At 34.8% G+C, this 19522-nt stretch overlaps 1 long non-coding RNA gene across 1 annotated transcript in view; it reads right to left on the minus strand.

The window, feature by feature from the left end:
- Nucleotides 1-14506: 14506 nt before the first annotated feature.
- LOC145662115 (uncharacterized) overlaps nucleotides 14507-19522 on the minus strand; it is a 205343-nt gene continuing 200327 nt past the window's right edge. Inside the window, exon 3 of the long non-coding RNA XR_014126984.1 lies at nucleotides 14507-15190. This is a non-coding gene — a long non-coding RNA (uncharacterized LOC145662115). The remainder of the gene's footprint in view (nucleotides 15191-19522) is intronic.

Genomic DNA, 19522 nt, shown 5'->3' on the forward strand with positions numbered 1-19522 from the left:
TCAGCAACTCGATTCACCCAAACGTAAGGTTTACTTGTGAGATAAAATGAAATGTTAGACCTGCCACACTATAAGATAAATCCTAGGAAATATCTTAGGCTTTATCGTATGACAAATATTACGACATATCTAGCAGAAAGTCCTACACTTTTGTGACATACACGTGAAGATTTTTCCTGTTTCACATCCTCCGAAGAGGAATCAGGTCTCACAACGCATACTCGGCCAGCAATGTTTTCCAGTGCCTTCTGCCTTACATGTCTGTTGTGATAGAGCTTGACTTTGTATTATTAAAAAAAAATGTATGCTCCTCGTATGCACTAATAAGCTCGCAAATAGCACCTTTTCTGGCGGGGAGAAAACAAATTTGTTTTCACTTTCTCTCACCTGATGTCGTTTAAATTAAAATCTTACGAATTTTCTTTCCGAAACAGAACATGCTCTACACAAGAGAAATCTCATAGGGTAGTTCAAAACATAGGAAATAACATGCGATCTGATGCCATACACGTTGAGATTTTGACTCTCGGAAATCTTGAGATTTCCTAGGATTTATCTCATAACGTATAGCAGGCCTTAAATTATTTTTAAACTCCAAAAGCGTCAGATTTTTTAAAACTACTTTGTATTGAACGAAATTCAAACTAAACAGTGAGATTTTGTATTTCCTTCTCAAATACTTTTACCAATATCGGTGAAAGGAACGAGACAAAATAATAATAATAATAATAATAATAATAATAATAATAATAATAATAATAATAATAATAATAATAATAATAATAATAATAATTACTACAATCAATTCTCTAAAATATTCCAGAAATTATTATTATTATTATTATTATTATTATTATTATTATTATTATTATTATTATTATTATTATTATTATAGCACACAGAACTGAGAAAGAGCTTGGTCGAATGATTCTTATATTTACAAAGATTCCGTCGTGTAAAAACTGTAAATAAATTATATTCATTGATAAAGCTCACTTTAGAGTACCTAATTTTTCGTTTTCACGACATAAAACTGTCATTATGAAATTAATTCCAACGCAATAATGCAATTACTGTTGAGTACATAATAAAAAGTTTTGCAATGGGTGCTAGAGTAACGGAACACTTATGTGGTAGGTGCCTATGTATCTAGGAATTTTTGTTCGGAATAGAAGCTACTGTGAACTAATAAAATCAGAATTGAAAAAAAAAAAAATTGTTACTGATTTTTTCCCAAAGTTTCATATCACTGCCCACAGCAGCAACAGCCAAGACATTCAAAGTAAGTTATATGTAGAAGTAGCAGTTTCTTTAAGTGATTTCGAGAAATTATAAGGCATAAGAGATATTGTAATATCTTGGAATATGTTGCATTACAGTATTGTTTGTTATGGCCTTTCTTGCTAATTTGTTTTCTATAAATTAAGAATTTTATGGTTTGTATCATTTTATTCGCTTTTCATATTGCGTGGTATGTAACCAAGTTGATCTGCACTATAGCGTAATTCTGTAATGTAGGTGGTACATACCGTACTTAATTCTGCATATGAAGAGCTACACAATTTTAACATCGCATCAGTACAAACTACTACACTTTAAAACGTTTCATCCTAACTACAAATGTATGAAGAGTAAAATTTTACTAATTTTGTGTGTTTTCAAGAAGAAATATTTTATAAATAATAAGAAATTAGGGCCTATGTTTAGCAGAAGGGGTCCAGCTCTTTTCTCTAAAAAAATGTTACAAGTGTGGCAATTTCTGTTCACATTCGGTTAGTTTAGGGTAGGGTTGGTTAGTTTAAGTTAGGTTAGGCTAGTTTAGGTTACGTTAGGTTAGTTTAGTTTATGTTATATTAGTGTAGGAGTCCCGCACAATTTTCCAAAAAATGATAGAATGTCGCTTATTTCTACTAATATTACGTTAGTTTAGGTTAGTTCAGGTTAGCTTACGTTAGTTTATGTTAGATTAGTTTAGATTTGGTTACGTTGTGTTACGTCTAAGTACTTGCATCACCCATTTCTCCTGTAAATTTTGTGTTTTTTACATGCTTTTGGACCCTTTGTACTAAACATACCCCGAAATTAGGTTATTATTAATTAATAAACCAAAGGAATTTTGGGTGCAGGTTTACTATATTTCATCATAAAAATGACAATTTTACGTTTAAAATGAGTGAGTGGATAAGAAAGAGAACTGCATTAGATATTAATTCCCACTGGCGTGTTATTTCTGTGTAATGCAGGAAAGTTGTATATTATGTTTGCAAGAAAAGTATTACTAGTGTGAAACCATTAAAAGTTATAGGAAATCATATATCTATGGATAATTCTGAGTACTTATAGTAATGTTTACAGCAAACTATCTGCCTAGTTTCACCAACCTCCGTTAAATACCTGTACGCAACTCTGGTTACTTGATATTTGTTAAGTAATTTAAGCTGCACGATAAATAAAGGTGTTTCACCAACATAAAATGCCTGTTATTTTAACATACGTTATTAACAACGTAAGTTATATTACTGGGCAATTTCTCATAGATATCATTGGCTAACAGCGGAAGTTAACTTTTTGAGTTGTTACCAGCTTGTGTCCTTTGAAATTGTTTTATAAATTAAAATAGTTGGTTTAAATTGCAATTGTTACAGAAGGATTTGGGATTTGGATGTCACATTTGAAGGATGACGTCTCCAGGTCTGTAGCCAGCCCCAAAATGTAGGGGGGCCCGACTGAAGTTAGGGGGGCCCAATCCAACTATACTATAGTTAATCACCATATTATAGTTCACTTGACAGCGTACCGTGAAAATTTTAGGGCATCCAGCCAAAATTTAGGGGAGGCCCGGCCCCCCTAGAGCCCCCTTAGAATACATCGCACCATGCGTTTTCCCGAGTACGAGAGACCGTGCTGCTGACGATCCTGAACACTTTCGACATCGCGCTAAAGAATTCCGTGTTCACTGCTATCAAGGCTTATCGTTTGCCTGCTTTGGACCAATCATAAAGTCAGAGCATATCTCAAACTTTGGTTGATGGCATGTTTGGGTGTTTCACCCTGCAGGGAATAATACACCCATTGAATACTAATGAAATATGCATTTTTGGATTGCATATGCGTGACTTCCTTTACGTTGAGAAGGACCACCATCTACAGTCTCTCTAATTCGAAATAGGGTCTCTTGTAATTTTGCTTTTTCGCGATTTTGGACAGCCCTAGCTCCGAAACTATGCACTTTTTGCCATAGGTCCATATGAACTTTTTCTCTTACTTTGATGTGAGGAATCACCTCTTAAAGTTTGTCGGTATAGTTCATTAACACCCTGTATATATATATATCACTCACTAAAAACAAGCAAACCCATGCAACGGCACCGACTTTCCAAAATTTATTTGGGTGCACATAAATGACGGGACATGTTATACATAGGGTGCACAACCTGGGTGCCATGGGTGCCTTGGCACCCCCATTAGACAAACTTTTTTATGTAGAATTATTACAAACTGAGAAGACATTGCGTGTAAATTATTTCCCGTCTGCATGTGTGCCGTGCGTCGCCGACGCAGCGTCGGGTGCAATGACGCTATCTTAGGGAAAAGAAGAGGAGGACAACATTCCATATGGTGGTACTTTAGATCTGGCACCCACATTCCTAGTGTCCTGCGCACGCTAGTGATGTTATAGTATGTTTTCAGGGGAGTTTATATATTTTTGGATTGATTTCCTTTTAGTTAATTTTTTTATGAACAGTGTCATAAAGGACTTTGGTGTGATAAAGTAAAATATATCGGTACTATAAAGATAGATAGGTCGTATTGTAGTGTGTTACTTGTAAGGAAACAGTAAAGCAAGCCGAAAAAATGCGATTCTATTTACAATAGAGTTCATATTTTATTGTGGGGACTGCCTTTGACTAAGCCAGAGACATGCAAGGAAGGGGGGAAGGGAAGTGGGTTGCTCGGTTCCATTTGAACAAACAAATTTGAAAGAAACAATTATATTTTAGAGGTTAGAAATTGTATTTCCCATCTCAATATTTTATGTAGTTGCTTATTATTATTTTTGATAATGGCCAGTGAGAGATATTTATTTTATTTTCTTTCTATCAAATTAAAAATCTTGTGGGTGGGTGGGGGAGCTGGAGTCCCAGAGCACCCACGTAGTCGAGGGGCATGAATCCATGTCCCATCAATTTTGAGAACTCCTATTTTAAGTGGGATATTCTATAATTCCATTCTTCATATTGAAAGTGATGTTATGACGAATTTTGGAACAAAATTAGTACCTACCCTAAGCTTGATTTTTATCCTATTGATCAAAATATGTATTCTAAGGAAAAAACCTGGCAATAAGTAAATAAATAAATAAATAAAATAAAATCAAAATAAATAAATAAATAAATCCTTTCACCTTCTTTAGGATTGCATCTTCCTAATGAGAGTTTTCGAATTGCCAGTGCACTGCGTTTGGAAGCAGATGTTTGCGAGCAACACAGAGGTCCTGCCTATAGAAATATCGTAAACAAGAAGGGCCTTCACGGACTCTCCTGTGCCAATAGTGCGGGCAGACATTGACGCCACTCCAGCGTCAACGACATTATCATGAGGGCACTAATTTCAGCAGGCGTTCCTTCTATATGCGAACCGTTGGGATGCAGTCATGCAGACGGTAAGAGACCAGATGGTATGACCCTAATACCGTGGAAGAAAGGAAAAGCACTTCTATGGGATTTTACTTGTTCCGATACCTTCGCCCCATCAAATCTACATTCTTCTTCAGCACAAGCTGGCAACGTGGCTGCTTGCCGTGAAACAGAAAAACGAATGAAGTACAGCAATTTACTTGACAAATATCATTTTGTCACTATAGCTATCGAATCAGGTGGTTTCTGGGGTCCCGAAGGTCTTAACTTTATAAAAGAAATCGGACGCCGCATTTATTTATCGTCAGGAGACGCTAGAGCAACCTCTTTTCTAATGCAACGCATCAGTATGGCAGTACAAAGAGGGAACGTTGCATCAGTTTTGGGAACGATACCCTCTGGTAAGGAAGTGGAGATCTTTTTTCTTATTTCTTGAATTATAAATACCTACTGTATTGTATATTTCTTGAATTATAAGTGTCTATTTTCTTGTATTTTTTTTAAATTTTAAATGTATGTTTTACTATATATTTTTAAATTATAAGTGCCTGTTGTATTGTATATTTCTTGAATTATATGTATCTACTTTGCTCTATAAGTACCTAATTTACTGTCTATTTCGTGGATCACGAGAGGTGTTTTTCCTTGTCTATTTCTTGAGTTATAATTACCTATTTTACTAATTTTTAAATTATAAATGTCTATTTAACTGTATTATCTGAGTTACAGAAGTCTATTTTACTGTCTAAAATGCCCAATTTACTGTATATTTCTTAAATTTTAAGTGCCCAATTTATTTAATAATAAGATTATATTATAAAACCATTGTTTCAACAATTAGATTTAATAAATTAAATCACATTATCATGTTAATAGTTTATAAAAGAAATAAAAAAATACAGGGTCGTATCCAGAAGTAGTAAGACTGATTATTTCCTGCGCACGCGGAGCAATGTAGGGGGGCTGCAAGGCCGGATGTTATGGAGGGGAGCCTTGGGAACAGGTGTCGACCGGCGGCAGTCGCCTGCGTGCGTTAGTTGAGTGTGGACCACTGTGTTAGTGATCTCCTGTTGTGACGCCACATCGTCAGTTGCGATGGAGCGAAATTTGGAGCAGCGGTACGCCAAGTTTTGCGTCAAACTGGGAAAATCAGCGACCGAAACCAAGGACATGCTTACGTAGGCCTACAAGGAGGATACCAGGAGCCGCACAATCACCCCGTAAAAAGAAGGCCAGAATGTCGAAATCGAAAGTGAAATCGATGTTGATGGCATTTTTTGACCGTCGTGACATTGTCCATAAGGAGTTTGTACCTCCTGGACAGAGTGTAAATGCAAGATTTTACGTGGAAATGCTCACACGGCTGCGAAATCGGATCACACGCGTGCGACCAGACCTGGTGGGGAAATGGAAGCTTCACCATGACAACGCGCCGTGCCACGGCGCATGGATTGTGAGGGATCTCCTGACCAAATTCGGCGTTTCCACGTTGCCTCACCTCCCTACAGCCCTGATGTGGCACCGCCGGACTTCTTCCTGTTCCCCGTATAAAGAGGCAGCTCAAGGGGCATCATTTCGACTCGGTGGAAGCGGTCCAAGCGGCGACGACGAGGGTGCTGAACGACATCCCGGAGGACGACTTCCAGAAGGCCTTCGCGACCTGGAAGGCTCGCTACCACAAGTGTGTGAATGCCCAAGGTACCTATTTTGAAGAGTATGAAGTCGATGTACCAAAATGTTCAATAATAATAATAATAAAGTCCTACTACTTCTGGATACGATCCTGTAAGTTTCTCACGCTTGTGTCAAATTAGGAAGACGAAATTTGGTATATAAATTTCTTATTTCCCAGCGGGAGCTCATGTGGTTCCGATTCCACGTTAATCAGTAGGTCCCGTCTCATATAGCTTCGCTGCTGAAAGGGACGTTAAACTCAAAATCAACTGAACTCAAATTTCTTATTAAAAATGAGAGGACTAGTTGATACATCATATAATGTATCATGATCAGAGATTTTTGTTGCATCCTGTCTAATAATTTATATTAAAATATCAATATGTCTTAAATATTTAAACAGTCTATATCAAACTTTCGCACTTGGTGTAACACACCCCAAATTTAGTAGCTATTATTTATTTAGTCTTAGATTTCAAAATTTTGCTGTCTTATATAATGTTCATGCATAATTATAACCGTTATTTTCTTTCAGTGTATTCAGCTATTATGTTATTTTAGTATTTAAGGGTGTATTTTGTTGTTTTTCATTGTCTTTCTGATGTTTTCAAGGGAAAATCGTAATAGGAAATCTTCCTTAAAAATCCTCAAAATTTTAATTTCTAATTTCTTCAAAATTATTTTTTTAAAAAAGATCGGCCATTTTCCTATCTTCTCTAATAATTTCCTTTATTTTTCGTAATCTTCTCTAATTGGCAGTAACAATTTCACTGTGTCCAAATTTTCGATGTGTACACATTTTATTAGTCGTCTTGTTTCATATGCTGTGATTTGCTCATCTTTTTGTTGCCATATCACATCTCAGGCAATCAGGGCTATCTTTTATTATTATTACTTGTCCTTTCTTTTCGACTGTGTCAATGAGTCGTCGACACAAGTTCGTCGTCGTCAGAATTTATAAGAAAATGAACAAATTCGGCGTTAAATTAATTGAAGAGAAGTTCTACTTTATCCAAAACGGCTGTAATGTAAAAGTTCATAGGTATGTTATAACGAGATACTTTGTATCGGCTCATAATTACATATATCTCGGGCAGAAAGTGCTTTTACACAAGCACTATACCTGTTATAATGTTAATTAAAAATAATAAAAGAAGAATGTTTTAATATATAAGAAATATACATTATTGTCTAGTTGGTTGCTATGTCGTTGTTTATAGATACTCAGTTAACATGTTTTGATTGCAAGACCGTTTGTGTGAATATACGTTAAAAGGGAATCAAAGAATAAATTATTTAATATTCATTATGGACTTGTAATTTCAGTAGAAAAGGTGAGCATACTAGTGAATATAACTTCAGAAGATATTTTAAGGTGAAAACGATTATTGCCACTAAAGATATAACTGAACCAGAGTTAACGACTACCTTTGGTGAGTCGTTGTAAAAATTTTTGGTTTACCTCACCCGGGATTCTTGTAAATTCATATCCCGAAGTCTAAGTAAGGGTGAATTTACCTTAGTAAGAAGGTTCATGAATACGAACTCAACTATTCTTAGAAGTGGCAGAGTAATCACAAGAAAAATCATGATTGATGAGACAGTAGAGAATGTAACTGTTGACAGTGCTAACAACGAGCAGAATATAGCTCCTATTGCACCCGGAATGTTGACATTAGAAGACAGAATTCTACTAGCATTGCAGCGACAGGAACAAAGCCGAAAGGATGATTTAGAAATTATGAAACAAAATTTAGCCCAGATGTCCGAAGAAGTAAAGCAAACAGTACAGCAAAAATCTGAAGAATTGAGTAGACGGTATGAAGAAGTGAATGGACGATTAGAGAGACAGTATGAAGAATTGGGTAGGCAGTTAGAACAAATAGATCAAAAGTCCGAAGAAGCGAAACAATCTGTAATACAAGCTGTGACAGACATCACGTTACAATTCGACGAGAAGTTAAAAAGATTATCTGAAGATTGCAAGGATAATTACAATCATGTAATCCAAGAAGTTAATATTGTAAAAAAAGATTTTGAAGTAATCGAATCTTCTGTTCGTCAGCAAAAGATTCAGGTGACAGATAACTCTAACCAAATACGTGCAAATACACAATTGATATCTACCTTACAGGAGGAAATTAGGACATTACAGATTAAAGACAACGCATACAACAACAACATGGTTAATGATCATTTGGAGTTCCCTCATTCACAAGAGATGACCTCGCATTCACCCGCAGTAGATCGACGTGGACCTTGCGTTATCTCTTCTTCAAGTAACCCATCCGATGAGGATATTATTTTGGAAAGAATTCAACCAAGGAATACAAATGGGCGGAAAAGAGATGGTGGAACCACACATAACGCAGTAGGTAGAAATTTTCACTCAACACGAACACGAAATGGTGAAAGAAATGTAAAGTTAAGTGTAAAAATGAGCGAAATACGTGCTATGAGTAAGTTTAGTGGTAGATGTAATGAAAATGCTACTTCTTTCCTAGAAAAATTTCAGGACGAATGCAGTATAATGTGTATAGATAAATCTCAATATATGAAACTAATCCCTCATTTATTACTTCCACCGTGTTCTTTATGGTTTAAAGCGGTACGGGAACACGTCAACACATATGAGGAATTCAAGGCAGCGCTGATTGCAAATTATGAGAATGACTTTCTACTTGCAAACAGAGACGCTACGATTAGAAATCAACCTTTTAATCCTCGCTTGCACAAATCTGTTGTTGATTTTGTTGTGAATACGTATAATGAATTAAAAATCGTAAATCCATTGCAATCTGAATCTAGAGTGATAGCATCTATTCGAAATCTACTACCGTTTAAATTACAACAAATCCTGTTTTCTACGCAATGCATGAGTTTTAATCATCTATTAATGCTTGTTCAATGTTATGAAACTCAATACCAGGCACAGAACCATCAAGAGGGAATAGGCAAAATTAAAAACAATTCAGATAACTTTAGATCAGTACCAGTCCGGAATCTAAATATCCGTAATGTAGACGATACGGAACATAAGCTAAATCGAGTAAATTTAAACAATCAGAATAGGCAAAGATATGATGGGAACACACCTAACCTAACTAATCGTGACAATAATTATGTCAGACCATTTAACCAAAGTAGATTCAAAAACAGACGAAATACATGGCGAAATTCTAGAAATACTGTAAACTACATTGATAGACGTAACCATAGTTCAAGAGATGGCACTTCGTATCAAAATCAAAATAATGACACAATTCCTGTACAGAATAATAATGCGGGACATAATCATGATTGTGCGGTACAATGTACTTTATTAGAAGCATATACAAGTACGAATCTAAACTGATTGCAGTTGATGTGGTAGGGGTTAAACCCATATCAGCTATTGGTTCTTATGAATATTTATGTGTGAAAATAAATTTAATTTCTTCTTTTCGTTCACTCGAACATAGATTATTATATCTACCTTTGGCGAATCGTTGTGTTGTTACTGATTAAAAACAAAGATTATTTATATTATATTGATTTATGTTGAAACTTTATTGTCAAAGATTATATTCAGTAGAAGGTTCATTCTATTAAGCTAATTATCCGACGACTGAACTCATGTGTCACCTTATATGATACTTGGATAAGATTCTTTTGTATCATGACGCCTTGTTGATATGATGTATACTTTAAAATACCATCGTAATTGTTATATAATGCGCCCTGGAAAGAGCAAACATTTTTTTTAACATGACCGTTTTTAATGATGAATGAAATCGTTGGTCATTGTAATTTGTGTTTTAAAATGTAATTATCTCTTACGCTTTTGATTTCGCATCCTTCGTTGATTTTATTAGTAAGCGACGACATTTTTAATGATAAAAGATAAATAATAATGGAATAAAAGTTTTATTATAAATGTATTTATATGAAGGAAACTTAATGAAGTTATATATGAAGGGCGATCAAAATGTAGAGAACACAATTATTATTATGTCATTATTATAAACGGACCAGTAGTTCTTAAATATAAAAGTCAAGCTCCCTTGTAACTTTTATATTTAGTCCCTTTATCGGGCGACATTTTATATAACGAGATACTTTGTATCGGCTCATAATTACATATATCTCGGGCAGAAAGTGCTTTTACACAAGCACTATACCTGTTATAATGTTAATTAAAAATAATAAAAGAAGAATGTTTTAATATATAAGAAATATACATTATTGTCTAGTTGGTTGCTATGTCGTTGTTTATAGATACTCAGTTAACATGTTTTGATTGCAAGACCGTTTGTGTGAATATACGTTAAAAGGGAATCAAAGAATAAATTATTTAATATTCATTATGGACTTGTAATTTCAGTAGAAAAGGTAAGCATACTAGTGAATATAACTTCAGAAGATATTTTAAGGTGAAAACGATTATTGCCACTAAAGATATAACTGAACCAGGGTTAACGACTACCTTTGGTGAGTCGTTGTAATGTATATACATCGAGTTTTGCTCACAGGAGAGCTTATCTCTAAAAACTAAAACCGTGTCTGTGGAGGCCATTTTGGTCACCATTAAATAACTGAGTGAGCAATTGAAAATAATTAAACAACAAATCACAAACTACTAGACCTAATCCATTAATATGGAAGCTCTAATAACACACATGAAGAGAGTAGTGTAGTAACTCTAACATTGAAAGTTAAACTGTACAAAAGGACTGCAGGATGAAGTGTGTTCCAATTCGATAACTTTTTCCCACTCTCTTTATTTCCTAGGAAAAATATTGGTGAGTACGGTACTTATTGGTATCTCACTTTTATGTAATATATACAAAACAAAAAACTCAAACGGTGGCAGCTCGTGAAGGAAGGCACATCGGTAGAAAAAATTGCTATTTTATCGCTACACGCTAAAGGAAGAAAACTTATGTTCTAATTCCTGGATACAAGAAAACTTATGTTCTAATTCTTGGATACAAGAATTAGGATATTAGGTAAGTTTTGTGCTTTACACTGTTAAAATAATTTCTTAAATTTGAGAAACCGTTTCTTACCTGTGCACTGAGACAATATTTTCTTAGAAATGAGATTTGGCAATTCTCATTCATAAGGAAAGTAACATTATACTTTCTCGTTTCCCTTTATACAATCTCATTTACTTTTCTTCATTTTTCATTAATGAGAGTTTCAAACTCTTGTTTCTAAGAAAAGATATTCTCGGTACAAATATAAGAAATGGTTTATCAGATTTAAGAAAGTATTTTTAACAGTGTAGCTTGTATGAACAAAATATCAATGTAATTTCTTCAGGAGCCGCCACTGCGCTCAACTTTGAAAAATTCTTGGAATTAAATAACGGATACGATAAAATATTATTATTAGGGGTTGAAAGCATTCTATTCTGATAAAAGATGGTACATGAAGCAAACGTAAATCCCTGGTAATTTGAAGTACCGGTAGTTGAATTTCCACATTTACCACTATGTCAGACACAATCGAATGCTTTCTTCAAGTCGGTTATTAAGATACAGGATAGGAGTTCTTTATTAATGGTGTTGAATATCTCCGGTATTTTTGTTCTTTAGCTCGTTGTTTTATATAGGAAATTATTTTCCTCGTTTCTTTGAAATGAACTGGACTTTTCATGACGTGATAGTATTACTGATTTTTTCTTCAAGTCTAGATAAATACCTGTTACTTTCTTAAAAATGAATTTGCAATTTATAAAAATTTCTTATTACTTAAATTTAACTATGAAATATTAAAAATGTAGGCAACAAAATTTAATTTTCAGGAAGTGAGAGACATTTATAAATACACACAAAGAAGCAATCAGTAATATTACGTCATTAAATAAACGTGAGTTCATTAAAATAATTCTACTATATTAAAAGCGATTGACGAAGAATCAAAATGTCCAATCGATGTATCTCATTAGGCTAAATGAAGTATAAAAGCTCATGCGCAATGGAAGAAAATGGAGGAAAACTATTTTTTTTTTTTTTTTTGTAAATCTAAAACTTGATACTTTACGAGAACAATGCTACTTAGTGAGGTGAAACTAATATGAAAATATTCTCTCATTAAATTCTTCATTATGATACTAGCAAAATGATGGTACATAGTATAGTTAATGAGATATAGAATAAAATTATTATTAACTTTAATTTTTGTTTGATTATATTGTTATGCAAAGATGAGACGAATATCAATCGATAAACGACATCGACCTGAACAAAATGAAAAGCTTGAAGATATATTCCAACAATTAAATAGCTAACTCGGAACCCGGAGGTTTAATGCCGAGTTCAGTGAAGCTCATCACCGACTTCTGTCCTTAGCTAACCGAATCCAGTTTCTATTTTGTATTCCTATTTCTGCGAGATCCATCTTAATATTGTCCACTCATCTGCGTCAAGGTCTTCATAATAGTTGTTTTCTGATTGAACTTCCAGTTAAAAATTTGAATGGGTTCCTCCTTTCTTCCATTCTGGCTACATGACCTGTCCACCTGAGCCTTCTAGACTTGATGACCCTAACAATATTTGATATAAACCGTATACATTATGCAGTTCCTCGTTATGAAGTTTCCGCCACTCCCCATTCCCGTTCCTCTTGGGTCCGAATATTCGTGTCAGGATCTTATTCTTGAATACTTTCAATGTACGTTCTTCCCTCAAAGTAAGAGACCATGCTTCGCAACCATGGAGAACAACAGACATGATTATCGTTTTACATATATTTTAAGCTTAAAATTCCTCGACAGAATTCGTGACGACAAAAGAGTATGGACTGAGAAATAACACAAATTCCCTGCTGTTACTAAACATTTAACGTCTATATTGGAGTGAATAACTCCAATGCATTATCTTTAAAAAAAATCGTTAAAAAAACTTTTCTGGAACTTCATAATATATATCATTCGTTGCCAATAATAAATGGCAGTTTTGTTTTAATTGAATAGGTTGTTCATTTGTGTATTGTATAGGTCATGCACGAAAAAGAAAAGTACGTCGTTAACTAGAAGATGGTGTTTCTTGTTATTTGTATACTCTTAACGGTGACACATATGGGCCTACTTCAGATAATGATGGGGCCACGGTGGCTCAGTGGTAGAGCGTTCACCTCTGGTGCTTGGGCTCCCGGGTTCGATCCCAGCCCCTCCCAAGTGAACTTTGTGGTGGACAAACACCATGTGCGTGGGTTTTCTCGGGGTTCTCCCGTTTCCTCCCACTTTCTTCATTCCACAATTTCATCCATTACTCATCATCACCGTCTCCTTTAGCCTAACCGGCATAATCGTGGGACATAAAAGTCAAAGATTTCATTTCATTTTTTTCCAAATAATGACACAGGTATTCCTAAGAGTTACGCACATAGAATATTACTTGTAATTCTCTATGGAAATCAGTGTTCGTAGTTTGAGAAAAAACTCTCTAATCTAGGGAAATTTTGTAGGTAAATTTAGCAAAACGTGGAAAAAGGGAATTTTTCGATAAAACGTGAAAATCCAGGGAAATTGTCGCGTTGACTCAGTGACCAATAAAAATGCTTAAATTTTTCTTTGTTCTTCATTATAACAACCAAACCAATACAATAGCAATAGTTTGTGGGTGGAAGGTCTGTTCAAAGTAGTACAATTTCCACCAACTGTGTGGTGGATGTATTTGTAATTTTCTTGTAAAACAAAGTGAAAAATATAGAAGCAAGAAACAAATGAATAAAACAAATAGGTTGGCGTCAGTGGCGGATCTAGACCGGGCTGGGGGGGGGGGGAACTAGGCCTCACTAGATTTTTGAATTATAAAAATAATTTAAGCTATTATATATATATATATATATATATATATATATATATATATATATATATATATATATATATATATATATATATATATATATATATATATTTGGAAGTTTATAGTAAACTCATGATATACCTATCATGGTCTGGGTTCTCGCTGCCCCCAGTTTTTACCATCTAGATGCGCCACTGGTTGGCACTTTTTTTTAATACAACTAAATTATCCTTTTCACATAACTTCTCTCATAGGAATTAGACACTCAACAAAATAGGGGAAAATTTGATTAGAAAAGGGAAAAAATGTGTCAATCGAGGGAAATTTTCTTAATAAAACCTACGAACCCTGATGTAAATCAATGGGCGTAGTACTCAACATTGATAGATTGATTATTGTTAACACTTTTAAAAACAACCAATGTATTCACTGCTCAAAATATTAAAACATAGCCAAAGGATGTAACAAACTATATATGTCTAATCCTCTTAGTAACTATATTCAATCTTAATATGTATACAAGAAACACTTGCATTCTTCAATAATTCTTTATTATAAACCTGTGCCCTATGCACTCTTTAAACATTATAATTCATCTTGACCATTCCACAGCTATTACATATTTACTATTCACAGGACATTCATAATAACTCATACCGTAAACATCAACTTAAACATCCATCATAATTCTGTATCCTATTTGCACAGACTATCTTCAGTAACTACATATCGGACATTCTCATATTTGTGAACACTTTTAGCCCATTTCTATTTCCAACAATTATTAACCAATTATGATTTAGTATTGATTTCAATAATAAACTCTCATCTACAAAACTAATATATTATTTTTTTATTGTGAAATCAGTATTAAAGCAATATAGAAGATATATATGTTTCTTTCTCGAAAGTTCTACTGAAGAGATTGTTCTAACTGTTTTCTTTTTGCAGAGAAAAACACCGCAACTAACATCTTTCTTTAGCGTTCAACAGGAATTCGTTTCTTGGCTCCATCTGTTACGTACGTCGACAGGTAAAATGGTCCAGCCACACATTTCTTTTTCGGTAACCCTTTTCTCCTTTCTACTACCTACAAAGAAAAAGGAAGAAGGGGAAATTGAGAAGAAAGAAAGAAAGAAAGAAAGAGTGAAGAAGACATACAGGAAATTGGTCCAGATGCTTCTTCTCATGTTATATCGTTACTACACGCAAAGTACTTTTTTTTTCTTGCACGCGGATGTATTTTACATCACAGGACATATAAATTACTTACCAGGTAGAGATGAATTAAGGTTTCTAATTGAACATCAGGTGGGAAAGAAAGGTTGGATATTTCTGAGGGAAATTCTGAAGCGAAATTAATTCCATCAAGTAGTTTCCTTTAAATCTAGTGTTTTACCGTACTTGCAAAATTCTTAAGTGTTTTAAGTTAAATGGGGTTAGCCTTTTCTGAAAAGTGAAATGTAAGCCAAACATGCCGAATGTATAGTTCCATTGTAATTATTGCTGTGGCCATATATTAATATGGACAAATGTCGAAATAATATTAATAGTCTGGTTTGCAACATTGTTTCTTTCAGAAAAACGTACTCGGGGGGGGGGACACTTAGTATTCCGAGGGACAGATATTGTTTTCTATTCTACTTATTATTATACTAGCTGAAATACACATTCTTCTCATGGGGGCTGTGTTTGGAAGTCAACACTGTGGGGGTATCACCATTCATCTCAGCGACCGAGAAAACTATGGATTTGACACTAGTATTGCTCATTTTCGATTATTTTTACTTGGTATCTCCCCACAGTGACTCCTTGCCCGCAGCGGAATGGGGTGAATTTTTTCACAATTGATCTCAGTGACCGCAAAAGCTATGAATTTAACACTAATATCGGCCATTTTGGCTTATTTTTACATGTCTCGGTATCCCCCAATGACCCCGGCCCGCAGCGGAATGGGGTGAATTCAGAAGTTAATGTGACCGAAGTTTCACCATTGATCTCAGTGACCACGAAAACTACGAATTTTACACTAATATCGGTCATTTTCTACTACTTTTCACGTTCTGGTAAACCTCCCCTGGTTCGAATAATAATAATAATAATAATAAAAAACGCTTCCTCTTGGTCTGGGACCTGGACCAAGGTACTACTATGAGCAAAATAAATGACGCCTCTCTTTATTTTGAAGTTTTTTGAAAATTTCTCCGTTTTCTTTATATATTCGAAATTTCGGAAGGTTTTCCCAGCAGGAAACGTGAATAACAAACCCGTTTTTAATATTTGTGTTAGACATTAGCTTAAAATAAATAAATTAGAAGCTAAAAAACATTACATCGACCGAAATTACGAGAATTACCAACTCTGCTAAAGTGGGAAATTTTCAAGAACGCGAGAGAATTCTGCAGTTCAACACGAAGCAGCGACATCTATGTCATTGAGAGAAAAGTGGATTAGATCTACAAACGAAACTTTTAACGAAACATTTCTAATATGTATTATTACGTGCATTATCTGCAAACTCCAAATATATGAATCTATGCCAAGTATTAACGTATAGATAGAGCAAATAGTTGAAATTACCTATGGAAAAGGACGAATTGGTAGCACGATCGTAATGAAAAATCGTCTTTACCGTAGAACAGGTTTAGTTGACGTAAGAAAACAGGTAGCTCAGTTAGTTAAAGCAACAAGTCTGTAAACTTTAGGTAGCTGGTTCGAACCCCATAGAAGTACATTTGTCACTTTTATTACTATGGTTATTTTATTTATTTTTTATGTGGGAAAGAATCAAATTTTAACATATGTGTAAAATTCATGACAATACCAAAAAAGAAAAAAATGTCGTTGTCGCACTGGCATTAGTGTTCCTAATTTTTGTTTACAAACAGTTTCGTAATTATTTTTCCTGTGCTCACTGCTCACAATATGCTCGCTGGTGTATAACGAATGTTTTCCAGTAATCGTTAATTCTAATTTGGAGAATTTTATAAAGTTTCACAATGTTTATCATCAAATAGTCTTCTGTCTACTTATTTGGACATTTTGATAACAAATTTCCCTATTAAATTTTTAATTTTCCCTAGATGCTTAATTACGGAAAAGTTTTACAATGTATTTGTTTTAAATTGAAATTGTTTTGAATTTACCACATGAGGTAAGTAGCCCGAAGGAGAAGAACTGAAGTAGCTGATATTCTACGTAAAAGAACCTATTGTTGAATGATGATGCTTCTTACCTTCAGCACATAATCTTTACGTTAGAGAGTCAGATGGAGATAAATCCTGGTTTTTCCTCCCCTATGACCACCCATCTTAAACCTCTACATACCATGGTTCGTCTTACACAATTTTGGTGCTCCAAAAACATTCATATAATAATAATAATAATAATAATAATAATAATAATAATAATAATAATAATAATAATAATAATAATAATAATAATAATAATCGTCATCCTGAATATGCCATCGTTACCTAATGTAGTAACTTTGGACATCTTAGTTTAAAATGCTTTCTTTAGTAATAATTTGAGCAACCATGTGCAAGGCGGCACGACGTTTTCTTCCCCTCTCATTTCAGTACCCTCCCAACAGACAAGGACAACGTTACTGACAAACAGGGACAACGTTACGTAATTTCTGATAAGCAGGACAGACAAAATGAATAAGAAATATATTTATAGCATCCTCTCCTCCTTCATAATTGGAATATCACGGAGCATTTTTATTCTACCGCAGATAGCCCTGTGCGGTTAGGGGTAGGTAACTAAAGAGATACCAAATACATAGTGCCCTTTGATTGTAATATTACCGCTTCTTTATTTGTTCGAGGGAGCTCCTACACAAGCAAGGGTGACAAAAAGAATAGGAAAAGTGTCTATTAATTCTAGTGGCTGATCCAGCACGGACTTCTGGGGAGAGGGGAAGTGAAGGATTCTTTTGATGATGTGAAGCTGTCACAAATTACCACTTAACTAAACTAAACATAATACATGTAGTGTGGTTAACCGGAACCCAGTCAGTTCAAATTGATGTAAAAGTTTAATTTTTTATTTCATATTAAAGTTTTGGTTCCAAATGAGAATTTCAGTCCGAGTGGTCAATGATCAAATCTCGGGGGGATCTTCTATGTAGAGGCTATGACCCCCTCATGGGAAAAGGTAAAAATATTAAAATTCTTAAAACTTTCGAAGTTTTCGTCTATTTTAAAGGAATTTTTGACTTCATATTAAAGTGTTTGTTCCAAATGACAATTCCAGTTCGAGTAGACAATGATCAAATCTCGGGGGACTCTGCAATGTAGGAAAAATAATGACGTCTATATCGTAATCCTGTTGGTGACATCACGAGTCATGACGTAAATATAGCACAACGTAAACGCCAAATGCTGTCGGCACTCGTAGCTGAGTGATCTAGAGCAACATGCTAATAAGGAAGATTGGTTTTGGCGTGGGTTCAAACCCTGCCTAAGGAGAGTTACTTTTCTTATTTTTAAAAAAGTTTATAACACTTCTTCCTTTAAAAAAGATTTAAAATAATATTCAAAAAGTGATTTAACGATTATTTTTTAAAATTTTCATTAAAATAAGTTTGCCCTTGTACTATACAGACCCATAGCAAAAGTTAGTATTTGGTCTAGGAATTAATTCGTGCGGTTGGTACGCACACATTGAAGCTGTAGTACAAACACAAAATACATAAATACCTTAAGAAAAATATTGTCCATCGCTAGCCACCACTTTCGCCCATCTCTCAGGCAATGTACGGATTCCGTGGCGAAAGAAGTCCTCATCCTTGGAAGCGATCCAGTCAGAGACCCATGTTTCGATATCTTCTGAAGAAGTAAACCGCTGTCCAATCAAATCGTTGTTCATGCAATCGAACAAGTAGTAGTCCGAAGGAGCAACATCTGGTGAATACGGCGGGTGGGGTAAAACTTCCCATCCGACATTTTCTAAATAGGTTTTGACCGGTTTTGCGACATGTGGGCGAGCGTTATCATGTTGAACAATAAGTTTATCATGTCTGTTCTCCCATTCTGGTCGTGTTCTGGCCAGAGCTTGCTTCAAACGCATTAATTGTCGTCGATAACGTTCTCCATTCATAGTTTCACCCGGTTGCAGCAGCTCATAGTACACCACACCTTTCATATCCCACCATATGCACAGCATAACCTTTGCACAGTGAATATCTCGTTTTGGTTGTGATGGACCTGGTTCACCTGGTTTCACCCAGGCCTTTTTTCGTTTAGGGTTCTCGTAATGGATCCACTTCTCATCACCCGTAATAATTCGATGCAGAAACCCCTTTCTGCTCTGTCGTTGAAGCAGCAATTCGCAAATGGTTTTTCGTCTTTCAACGTCTCTGTCTTTCAATTCATGTGGAACCCAATGTGACATCTTTTGAATCATTTCCAT

This window comes from Thermobia domestica, chromosome 10 (genome assembly GCF_964235325.1).
Source record: "Thermobia domestica chromosome 10, izTheDome1.hap1.1, whole genome shotgun sequence".
Classification (NCBI taxonomy): Eukaryota; Metazoa; Arthropoda; class Insecta; order Zygentoma; family Lepismatidae; genus Thermobia; species Thermobia domestica.